The sequence below is a fragment of the Trachurus trachurus genome (assembly GCF_905171665.1).
Source record: "Trachurus trachurus genome assembly, chromosome: 3".
NCBI classification, from domain to species: domain Eukaryota; kingdom Metazoa; phylum Chordata; class Actinopteri; order Carangiformes; family Carangidae; genus Trachurus; species Trachurus trachurus.
The window spans coordinates 36732025-36744672 of record NC_139893.1 but is presented as its reverse complement, the minus strand read 5'-3'; positions in this window follow the sequence as shown (position 1 = coordinate 36744672).

Below are 12648 nucleotides of genomic sequence, written 5' to 3'. Positions count from 1 at the left end.
CTCTGTCGTGGTCTGAGGGGGTCTGTATCTCTTTCTCTGGCACTAGCAACTTTGAGGAGCATGGTAGGAACCCTGCTCTCACTTTACTTTCACTTTCACTTTTGCGAGTCACAACAAGGAGGGAACAGGCAAAACAGCACTTTAGCAATGGATTATGTTTGTGTTTTCACTTTAAAATGATCCACTGGAAACAGAAACTTAGTTTTGATGTCTTCTGTTAATTTTAATGCAGGATATTTACAGGGCTTCACGCTAGTGTTCATGGGAAATGGAGTCTTCCTTCAGGCAAAACACTACCACTTTGGTCCACAGGCGCCGCCAAACTCAACCAAAACTGAAAGTTCTTTAGTGCTGCTTTAAAATCACCCAACAAATAACATAATTTCTGCTCTGATAATATTTTACTCAACGAAACAGTTAAACAATGAATAAATGAATTATGGTTGGAATCTGGGGGCCTATAAATGCAGCCAATAATAACCTTGGTCTTGTGCACAGTAAGTTCAATAAATATGGCTTCAGCTTCCTTTTCAAGGGGAGTTGTAAGGTCAGGGTGAAGAGAGAATTTAAGTTCCTCCTGCAGAAACAAAGATACACCACCACCAATCCTGTCCTGTCTGTGACAAGGAATATGATTATAGCCCTGGATGTTAAACTGGGATACTTTCTCTTTTGTCAACCAAGTTTCTGTTAAGGCAATTATCTTAAACTGAATTGAAAATAAAGAAAAATAATCAATAAGTTCATCAAAATGTTTTGGTAAACTCCTTATATTTAGATGGAAAAATGACAAAGAATCTTCAACACTGATGTCCTTTTCAGTAACAAGAGTATTGAAGGATTCCGTAGTAAAATATCTACAGGCAGACTTACTGGAACCAATACTGAGATTTACATCTGAGTCAGGATTATCATAAGATGAAAGATGTTGATTGGAAAAAGTAATACAATCAGGTTCCTCATCAGATAAATATGAAGCATTCAACATTTCATCAATAGAAGACATAATTTTAAAAGTAAAAAATGATGTTTAGACAAATAAGAACAAGTTAAAAATTTAAGCAGTGGATGGCAGTCATTCAAGGGATTCATTGGAAAATTTACGGGGAGGGTGCACTATGAGCTGGTCATACTTGAGAAAGGCAAAGTTCCCTTGCTTCCGTGCTTCTCTGAGCTGTGGCAACAGTTCTTTCCTTCTCTGGCGGACTCTCTCTGAGAAGTCCTCATTTATGAAGAAATTAGTTCCCTTCAATTTCTTTGCCTGTTTGAGGATTTCTTCCTTGTCCTTGTAGCGCAGTAGCTTAACAATCACAGGTCTTGGCCGCCCATTAGATGTATACTTCCCTATTCTGTGAGCTCGCTCTATTTCCACCAATTTGGGATCCATCTTCAGGTGATCTGCAAGAAGTTTCTTCGTTTTGCGCTGTGATTCATCCCATGATTCTGAAGGCGCGTCAGGGATGCCATCAATCACAATATTGTTTCTTTTTGACTGATTCTCTATATAATCTGCTTTCAAGGCAAGGTTGGCAAGAGTTTCTTTGTGTTCATCATGCTTATCAGACATGGAAGTAACAGCACTGGTGTTAATTGAGTTAGCCACCTTGAGGTCATCAATCTCCTTCTGGGAGTATTGAAGGCTACTCTTTAGCTCCTGTACTTCTTTAACAAGTTCATCAACCCGTTTGTTTGTCGAATCAAGAATTAATTGCATAAAGGTTTTATAGGACTTTTCCTGTTGGTCTATCAGCTCTTTGAAGGAGGCTTTTTGTTGATCCATTAATTCATGGAAAACAGCAATAGATATATACTCATCTTCAAGAGGTGAAGTAGCAAGACAGGTTTTTTCTTTCTTCCTGTCGGGCATTGTGTTCGCTGGTAGGTTTACAGAAGCTAGACTGGACCAGGAAGATGAAGCCTGAGCTGATTGATGGTAGTCTAGGCAGGTCGGCTGGAGCCTAGACTTGGGCCTGGTAGCTGGGGCCTGGGCTTGGATGTTGAAGCCTGGCCTGGGCCTGGTAGCTGCCTGGAGTCTGGGCTTGGATGTTGAAGCCTGGCCTGGGCCTGGTAGCTGCCTGGAGTTTGGGCTTGGATGTTGAAGCCTGGCCTGGGCCTGGTAGCTGCCTGGAGTTTGGGCTTGGATGTTGAAGCCTGGTCTGGGTGGTGGCCTTGGCTTGGTGATGGCCTTGGCTCAGGCTAGTAGCCTGAGCACAATCAGGTTTTCCGTCCAAAAATAAATCTTTTTTTGCAGATTGTGCTCAAAACATGTGCAGACACCGCTTAAAAATCACTGGTGCCTGAGATTGTTTAGATATTAGTGAGATTGAATGACAGTGTCTCACATCAAGCAACTCACAGCAGCCATCTTTGGGTGTGTGTGTGTTCGGATCAGTTCGACAGGTTTTTGTAGCCGAAACACGGCACTTTAGATCAGATCCAGCTTCCTCTGGTCAGCAGCAGCGGTCTCACTCACTCTCTGTCTCACACACACATCTACACACACACATCTACACACAGCCTACAGCTCTGGCTGACGTGCCCCCTGAACTCAGCCACAGGCAGTCTCTGTACGCTCACAAGACACTCCCACCATCTTTAGCTCTCGTCGTCACGTTCACCGGCGCCGTCCGCTCCTCATCCACACTAGATCGCAGGATTTTCAAGCTGCTATCTGAGTGATTTCTCGCAAAATCTGGCGACTTTTCAAACGCTCTTGACGACTAACGACGAGCGATCAACGGGGTTGTTGTTACTAACGTGTGTGCTTTGTATCACGGAGCTTCATCATACCCGCTGGATAAAATATTTTTTCATGGACCGTTTATTGAGTCACTGAGTTATTAAAGTTAAACAGGTAACCGTTAGCCCAGCTAATCTCTGATAACCATGACTAATTACAAAAATGTGCACACGTAAATAGTAATGTTTGTCCAATCATTGGTTTTATAGACTTTACAAACATCAGATTAGTCTAAATGGTGATATAGTGACATGAAAAAGTAGATATATATAGCGAAACTCTCGTCCGTCACTATTGTTCGAATGCTGGTTTTCTACCCGAAAGTAGTTGTAAACAACAAGGCCATTCGTCCTATTCAGGCAGCTGTTTGCAGCCGTTAGCCGCAGCAGAGCAGCTAGAGCGCCTAGCAACCGTTAGCGGCAGGCAGCAGCCAGTGCTGATTGGTCGGGGAGCTAGTGGCCGGTGACGAAAGCTGCCTCCAAAGCGTCATCTGCCTCGATCTCAGCCAATAGAAAAATTTGATTGTAATAGCCGTGTTTCAACCCATAGAGGGCAGTCACTCTACATTTTTACTACAAAATACACCAAATTGAAATATTTTGACTAAAATGTCAAAAGTTGGACCAGAATCAACCGACAACACTACCTATACCCAAATATACAGTTAAGGTCAAAATTATTAGCCCCCTCATGAAATAAAATAAAAATCCTCATCCTTACAATGACATGGGCCATAACCTTAAGTATTTATAGTTTGTGTGCGTCCACAAGAACAAAGACAACATCTGTATAAGGTCAAATTAACATTTTTATTGGTTTGCTGAACCAAAACAAGAAAAAAACAAAAAAATGCCATGGTCAAAATTATTAGCCCCCTGACAACTAATAGTCAATAGTGTAACCTTTCTGATCCAAAACTGACAACAACCTCTTCTGGTAGTTTGTAACCAAGTTGGCACATGTCTCCTGAGGGATTTTAGCCCATTCTTCCTTGGCAAATTGTTCAAGATCCTGCAAATTACTTGGTCTCCGAGCATGGACCCGAACCTTGAGCACCCTCCACAGATTCTCAATAGGATTGAGATCAGGGCTCTGAGCCACTCCAGAACCTTGATTTTGGTGTTTTTCAAAAAGTCCTTGACTAATTTTGATGTATGCTTCGGGTCATTGTCTTGTTGGAAGACCCAGCGCCGACCTAACCCTAGACTGGCAGCACATGTCGTGATGTTGTTCTTCAAAATATCCACATAATCCTCTTTTTTTCATGGTCCCATGCACCCGGACAAGGTTTCCTGTGCCTGAAGCAGCAAAACAGCCCCACAGCATTATGCTTCCACCACCATGCTTCACTGTGGGGACAGTATTTTTAGGGTTGAAGGCCTCGCCCTTCCTTCGCCAAACGAAAGCAGCATCCATATGCCCAAACAGCTCAAGTTTGGTTTCATCAGACCAAAGTACGGACTTCCAAAACTGACCCTCATGTTTCAAATTGTCTCTGGCAAAGTTCAGTCGGGCTTTGACGTGCCGCCGTGAGAGCAAAGGGGTCTTTCTTGGTCGATGACCTTTAAGTCCACCACGATGAAGGGCCCTCACAACAGTCTTGCGTGAAACATCAAGTCCAGACGAAGCCAGTTCAGCAACAATCGTCTTTGCAGAGGTCCGGGGATTCTTGTTGACATCTCTGATTATTTTGCGCTCCAAAGTTTTGGAAATCTTGCGTTTTCGGCCACGGCCAGGTTTGTTTTTAACAGACTTTGTTTCTTTGTATTTTGCAATGATGCAAAGGACAGCTGTTCTAGACACCATGAAACGCTTGGAAATGGCAGTATATCCTTCCCCCTGATGATGAAGATCCACTATCTTCTGTCTGAGGTCCAGGCTGATTTCTTTGCTTTTTGGCATGGTGATATTGCTTCTTACAAAGATGTCAGAGTATCCCTTTCATTCAAGTGGTCAAGTGATACTAACTCTGCTTCTTGGAGTCACTTAAATAAGGTTCAGTGCTAATTGATTGCTCAGGTGTGTTTTCAGACCTAATTGACTGCTCAGGTATGGTTTCAAACTGAGTGCATTTGTTTTGAAATCAAAAAATCCCATGGGGGCTAATAATTTTGACCATCTCAATTTTGACCAGATTTGTCATAAAGAAATCTTGAATATTTATTTTACATTCCAAAGTGTACCAAAAAGGGGTCATGTCATTGATGAATGATTTACTGAATTAAATTGTATGAATATTGCAAACATTGGGCATTATTTTAGAGAATTATCAAAAAGTTCCAAGGGGGCTAATAATTTTGACCTTAACTGTATTTGTTTTCAGCAGAAAAAAGTGGTTTAGGGGTTTAGTTCCTCTTTAAGGGTACCATTATCAGGGTTTCCCCCAGAAAACTTGTTAAGCCCGGTGGTAGGGTGGCACCGGCGGCCCATCCGCGGCCCATTGCCGGGCCACCGGTGCCCAAGCATGTTTTTTTGTGACAGGGCCTGACCCTGACCATTGACTGATGGCAGGGCCCTGTAGGTAACAGATTCATTAATGGAGCAGTAGCATTTATAAGGTGTGATTCCATAAGGCCTTAAGATCAATGTTAAAAGTTGACTGGAAATTTTAAAATATTATCATAAACATCTGTTATTATAAGACATTTATGTAACATATTAAACACCAGCTATAGCAGAGTCTTACAGAAAGGCACTCTTGAAATGCTGTTCAATAACCACAAAAATAAATAAATAATGATTATAATTATAAAATAATATTTAAATAAATAGCATCAACTGTTTGCATTAAAAACTAAAAAGAACAACTGCCTGGTGACTCCTTTAGCTTTATTTCTCAGATTTTATTTTATTTTTTATTCTCCGAGATTTTTTACATCTGGAGCATAGACCGAGTCGGCAAGCAAGGAAACGTCACTTCCGGTCAGGGCCCCATACACACTCATCATAAACTCCAATCATGATCGGGTCGATTGTTGTCCGTATATAAAAATATATAAAAATATACGGACAACAATCGACCCGATCATGATGAGTTTTTTAATATATAGCCCTTTGACAGCATACAAGTGATTCAAACCAAGAAATGACAGCGGACAAGCGTTTGACAAAGGTTTAAAATACCGCCTTTTTGCATGAGTGTGTATGGGGAAAACGGTTTGTTTTCCCCCACGGCCCTGACCGGAAGTGACGTTTCCTTGCTTGCCGACTCGGTCTATGGACTGTAAAAGATCTGGAGTCACGTAATGACGTACCACGCTCTTTTTCCAGTCAGTCGTCATGAAAACGTGACACTCGCGGATTTACTGTTTGGACCAGAGAAAACAAACGTGTGTGATCGCGAACTTTACGAGCTGATAAATGAAACAATGGATCATTTTCACATCAGGCTCACAGGAGTCCGGAGCTCTGAGCTGCAGGGGACGACGTGCTAACAGCTAACAGCTACCAGCTAACAGCTGCAGCAGCTGACTGCCTCTTGGAGCCGTGGCTCGGCTCACGTTAACGTGGACTCGGTGCGTTCCTCTCGGTCAGCTGGTGAAGCAGCGGTCTGATGCTGTCTATAGAGAGCCTAAGCGGAAGCAGGAAGTAACGGTCACCATGGGACCTCAACTCTGAAAAACTCGCCATTCAAATGAACGGGACTGAAAATTTTATTTCGTGATCCGTTTGAATTGTGCCATGAGAAAAAAATATGTCCTCTACCTGTTTAAAACATCACGTTTCATCCCGAGAAATCAGCAGTTTGTTGTAAAGCTATTGTAGAATAAAATTCAGAAGAATCCGTAACCAGAAAGACTACAAGTCGCGTAGGTGACGTCACACACCAAATGCCGCCCTTTCCCGTGTCAGTTGGTGACGTATTTTCTGTGGGACACAGATCTGTAGTCCGTGGAGCGGTCTTTACACAAAATACATTCTTCTGTTGCCGTTTTATGATAAACGGCTGATTTCTCGGCATGAAACGTGACCTTTTAAACAGGTAGAGGACATATTTTTTTCTCATGGCGCAATTCAATCGGATCACGAAATAAAATTTTCAGTCTCATTCATTTGAATGGCGAGTTTTTCAGAGTTGAGGTCCCATGGCGCCGCTACTTCCTGCTTCCGCTTAGGCTCTCTATTGTCTGATGAGCATGATGTCCGTGACGTGTCCCGTTATGCGCGACGAAGTTGTGACGTTGTCCGGTGATGAAAAAGACACCTGATCACGTGTTTATTGAGTATAAAAACTGATTAAAAAAATTTATAAACGATGCTTAGCCTGGCGGGGGGGGGCAAGTAAGGCCTGGCGGCCCGCCAGGCTTATAATACACTGGGGGAAACCCTGATTATTTTTGTCCATGCCAGTCTCATTAGTTTGTTTTTTACAATAATTCTGTTAAAGCACAATTCAAAAGCAATGTCTGATTTTCATTCACTAACTTTATTCATTTGGTAAGTTTCAAGTTATTTTAGTGACAATTGTACCAACAATTTTGTCCATGCGTGTATATGAGTGACAGTATGAAGACACTGTTGTTCATGATGTGTGTTTCATTGTTTCTGCAGGTGATCAGCACCTGTTGATGGTAAAAGCAGAGGATCCTCCTGAGTTGACCACTAGTCTGGATCAGGAGAACCCAGAGAGTCGACATATTAAAGAAGAAAAGGAAGAACTACTTACCACTCCAGAGTTCCCCCTCACTTCTGTTGAGGTAAAGAGTGAGGATGAGGAGGAGAAACCTCAGTCCCTACAACCTCATCAAAGACAAACTGAGGCAGAGCCTCCATCCAGCAGCTCAGCTGAACAGATAGAGGTAGAGATAGAAGCTGATGGAGACGACTGTGGAGGATCTGAACCAGCCAGGAACTCAGATCAACCTGAAGATCTTCAACCAGATACAGATGATGAGGTCTCAGAGTCGTCCTCTGAGACTGATGACAGTGATGATGACTGGGGAGAAACCAGAGCACCTGAGTCCGGTTTGAACAGTGAAGCTGTTCATGTAAGTGATGAATGTAAGACTGGTAAAAAGTCTCACTGCTGCTCAGAGTGTGGGAAAATGTTTAAATCAACCTCGGATTTAAAGAGACACATAAGAGTCCATACAGGAGAGAAACCATTTGACTGTGCTACCTGTGGTAAAAAATTTAAACAACAAGGGGCTCTTGCTGGTCATATGAGAATCCATACAGGAGAAAAACCATTTGAATGTGCTTCATGTGGTAAAAACTTTAGTCATTCAACGTATCTTAGTGCCCATATGAGAATCCATACAGGAGAGAAACCATTTGACTGTGCTACCTATAGGAAAAAATTTAGACAACGACAGCGTCTTACGGATCACATGAGAGTCCATACAGGAGAAAAACCATTTGAATGTGCTTCATGTGGTAAAAAATTTAGCCATTCAAATAGTCTTAATGGCCATATGAGAGTCCATCAAGGGCAGAAACCATTTGATTGTGCTATTTGTGGACAAAGATTTACCCAGCAGAAAAATTGTTTACAACACACACGTGTCCATTCAAAAGTGAAGCCATTTGGTTGCAGTGGTTGTGGAAAAACCTTTATGGAGCCAGTGAATTTTGTGTCGCACATGGAATGCCATAGAGGAGCAAAACTATTCGGTTGTAATGATTGTGGGAAAATGTTTTCCAAACATGATGATCTAGAGAAGCACATGGAAGTTCACGCAGACATTAAACCCTTTGATTGTAGTGTGTGTGGGAGTACATATTCCATACTAGGGAATCTCACGAGACATATGAAATCCCATACAGGAGAGAAACCATTTAAGTGTGCTACCTGTGGTATAAAATTTAGTCGAAAAACGAATCTTAAATACCACATGAGAATCCATACAGGAGAGAAACCATTTGAGTGTGCTACGTGTGGCAAAGAATTTAGACGACGACATCATGTTCAAGAGCATATGAGGACCCATAGAGAAAAGAAACCATTTAGTTGTAATTTTTGTGGCCGTCGATTCTCAGATTCTTCCAGCAAGAAAAGACATATGAGTGCATGTAAACTCAGGAATGTTACTGAAGACAGCAGCAGTGTGTGAGGCTGCAGTGATTGAGCTGTAACAGTGCATCACAATATAGTGAAAAAGAATTTCACATGTAAAACATTTAAAGCTCGTTTGAGTTCTGAAATTGTTTCTATACAACGGCTTGTTCATTTTGAAAATTACTACCTCAAATACATGTTATTGTATTAAAACAGAAGTAAGCGATCCGGTCATTTTGGCTAACTTTTTGTCAGCCGATGGAGTTAGCAGCCCTCGCCCTCGTCATGGATCTATTGGTCCTCATCCCTACGTCACCACATTCACGCGCATCCCTTGGCTGCACACATAGCCCTTTATGCCGTTCTCTCTCCTCATTGGATAAAGGTTGTTAGGATACAAGGAAAGTTTTCTCCTCGGCTTACAGCAGAGCAGAGTGACTGACAGACCCATGTTTCGGACCAAACACTCTATGCAAGTGATTGTTGTCAGAAGATATAACTATTTAAGACTTATATTAACACAAACATTCCGCTTACTTCTGCTTTAAGTTATACGTGTAAGTGAGGCTACAGAGTGATTCAACTGAACTGTAACAGGTCATGACAACATGATAAAAAATGGACTGCCTGTGTTTTTTTTTTCATTGTTTTTTTTTTTCTAAAAGTGTAATAAACTCTATATAATCTCTTTCTGGTATATTTGTACTTAGTGAAAACATCTTTTGTTTTGTTACTGAACAAATTGTCGGTTCATTCATTTTAAATTTAAATATCTTCTTACAAAACACAATTTAAAAATGACAGTTGTTGCTCTATTTTATTTTGTTTAAATGGATAAAGCTTCGTATTTAAAAGTAGCCCAATGTTCAGCTGTCAGGAATTAAAAGCAGCCTCTTCTTCGTCATATTTGCAGCAAAGTGTTGCTTCAGGCTGTGATCACGCTATTTTGTATCGTTGCATTAAAACAACCTGCTTGTCTTCAGTGGCTGTGGCTGGTCCATTTGCAGAATTAGAATCATATGACATGGGGCGGTGCGGTGCGTGGTCGGTAAAGCGGCCGCCCCATGTAGAGGCTACAGTCCTCACCGCAGATGACCCCGGTTCGAATCCCACGTCGGGCAGCCCTTTCCTGTGTGTCATTCCCCCTCTCAAAGATCACAAAGCTGAGAGCCGGACTTAACAACCAAGTTTTATATTTTTATTTGTATTTGATGGTACACAGTAGAGATAGACAGGAAAGGGGAGGCAGAGGGGGGAATGACATACAGGAAAGGTCTGCCCGACACGGGACTCGAACCGGGGACGCCTGCGGTGAGGACTGCAGCCTCTACATGGGACGGCCGCTTTAACCACTGCGCCACACACCACCCCTTAACAACCAAGTTGATAACCACCTTAGTACTGTGTTAAGTCTGACCAGGGCTTGATGTTTTGTTGAGCTGCATCATATACACAAAGCCTGGCTATGTTGAGCCTCCTTCGCAGTACAGGCCTCAGATCAGGGACACCAGGTCAGACTGAGGCGCTGATCTTTATCGGCCAAGAGAGACTATAGGCAGAGAGTTCCATTCTCCTGGTGGTTAACAAGTTACAAGTCTGTTTTTAACCATTACAATTACTTCAAAGCTTTTTAATTGAAGTGAAAATGGAGCAGAGTTAAGGTGGAATTCTTGCATTGTTCCTCTTTAACCCCCACGGAAGAGTGAAGAAAGTCCTGTCAGACTGTCCAGTAGAGGGCATACACCTAGACGCGTCTTGTTTGTAACTTCAAGATGAGGGGGTTCATGAATTATTGCCCTAAGTTAATGTTTTGTATATTTTCTGACTGCAGGAGACTTAGAATTAAAGACCTTAATTATGAAGAGAAACATTAAAGGAGAATTCCCATCATTTTTGACCCCTAAATCGTTGTCCTGATGGTCACCCAGTGTTGGGGGGAGCAAAAAACGCGACTAAAATTGATGCAGGCAAACTGGAGTTACACCATGGCTAGACGGCGCTAGCGCTAGCGACAACGCTAAAGTATGGGGACAATTTTTTCAACCACAACAAACACTCAAAAAACAATCAAATATCTGGTACATGACTCGAATCCTTATGACCCACCACTAAACTCATAAACAATCAAATATCTATGGTACATGACTCGAATCCTTATGACCCACCACTAAACTCATAAACAATCAAATATCTATGGTACATGACTCGAATCCTTATGACCCACCACTAAACTCATAGTGTACAGTATAAACCTCTGGAACATTCTGGAAAGACATTACTATTTGATCGCAGAGTGCCTGCTCTCCCCGCCACAGAAACAACCACTTTTTCCTTGTTGTGATGATTTCTTTACAAAAATTAACGGTCGAGCAGTGCAGTGGTAATGTCCAAAATATCTCTGACCATTTATTTTTGTAAAGAAATCATCACAACAAGGAAAAAGTGGTTGTTTCTGTGGCGGGGAGAGCAGACGCTCTGCGATCGAATAGTTATGTCTTTCCAGGACTTGTCAGAGTTCGGCTGTCTGAGGTGATTACATGCAAAAACACAAAGTTTATACTGTTTATACCGGTTTATACTGTACAGTTTATGAGTTCAGTGGTGTGTCATAAGGATTCGAGTCATGTAGCCTACCATAGATATTTGATTGTTTTTTGAGTGTTTGTTGTGGTTGAAAAAATTGCCCCCATACTTTAACGTTGTCGCTATAGCTAGCGCCGTCTCGCCATGGTGTAACTCCAGTTTGCCTGCATCAATTTTTTTTCTTGCGTTTTTTGCTCCCCCCCAACACTGGGTGACCATCAGGACAACGATTTAGGGGTCAAAAATGGCTGGAATTCTCCTTTAAGGCTAATATTGGTTTTCTGAATTAGCTGCATACATTTTTGTAATGTCCTGATTCCACTCCTAATACTAGAGGCTTGCGAAATAACGTAAAGCCTTGTTTTTATTTATCAAACAACAAAAGTCTGGTTTCTGTTCCTTGCAAGAATCACACTCAATCATAGATGATTCTGGAAAAATCAGTGGGGAAATGACACATGGTTTTCACATGGCTCAGAACGATCAGCAGGTGTAACCTCCATGAAAAAGAAATTTGAAGGACTATATATCACTCAGAGAGTGATCCAAACAGTACATTTCTTATACTAATTATTTTTGATGACATTATAGTTCTTCTGGCCAATAGACTTTAGACTTTAGACCTTTATTGTCCCTCTAGGGAAATTCTTTTTCACATGACCATATATTTACTTTTTGTTTCACCAGACACATACAAACACACACACAAATTACAACACAATGTATATGGCTATAATACCAAAATTGGTAATGACTGAATCTAAATATCCATATATACTGTATGTTGGTGGTGATTTCAATGATACGGTTGATGACTCTGTAGATAGATGGCTTCCAAAAAATAGAACAAATTCTCCTTCCAATAGGCTAATGGTATTTATGCAGAAATTCCAATTAGTAGATACTGTATCTGGAGAAAAAAGAATCCAAATAAGTCCTATACATGGGCTAACAAAACTGGCACTTGTAGATCTCGAATTGACTACTGGTAATGAAAATAATATTTATGTTAACATTTTGATCACTCCACTCACAGATCACAAAACTATAAATCTTCAAATTAATTTTAGACCTAATGCCAGTACTACCCACCGGAATTCATACTGGAAAATATTGGAAATAAAATCTTACTGGCATAGGGCTTTAAATGATAAATGCTTTCTTAATAACTGGGAACTATTGAAATTAGAAATAGCTAAATACCTAAGAGAGTATGGATCCTCGTTGGCCAAACTAAGAAAAGAGGAAGAAAGTAATTACCAAAATTGCTACTCTCACTCAGTGTATGCCTGAAGATCTAACATAAGATGACAAACAAGAATTAACT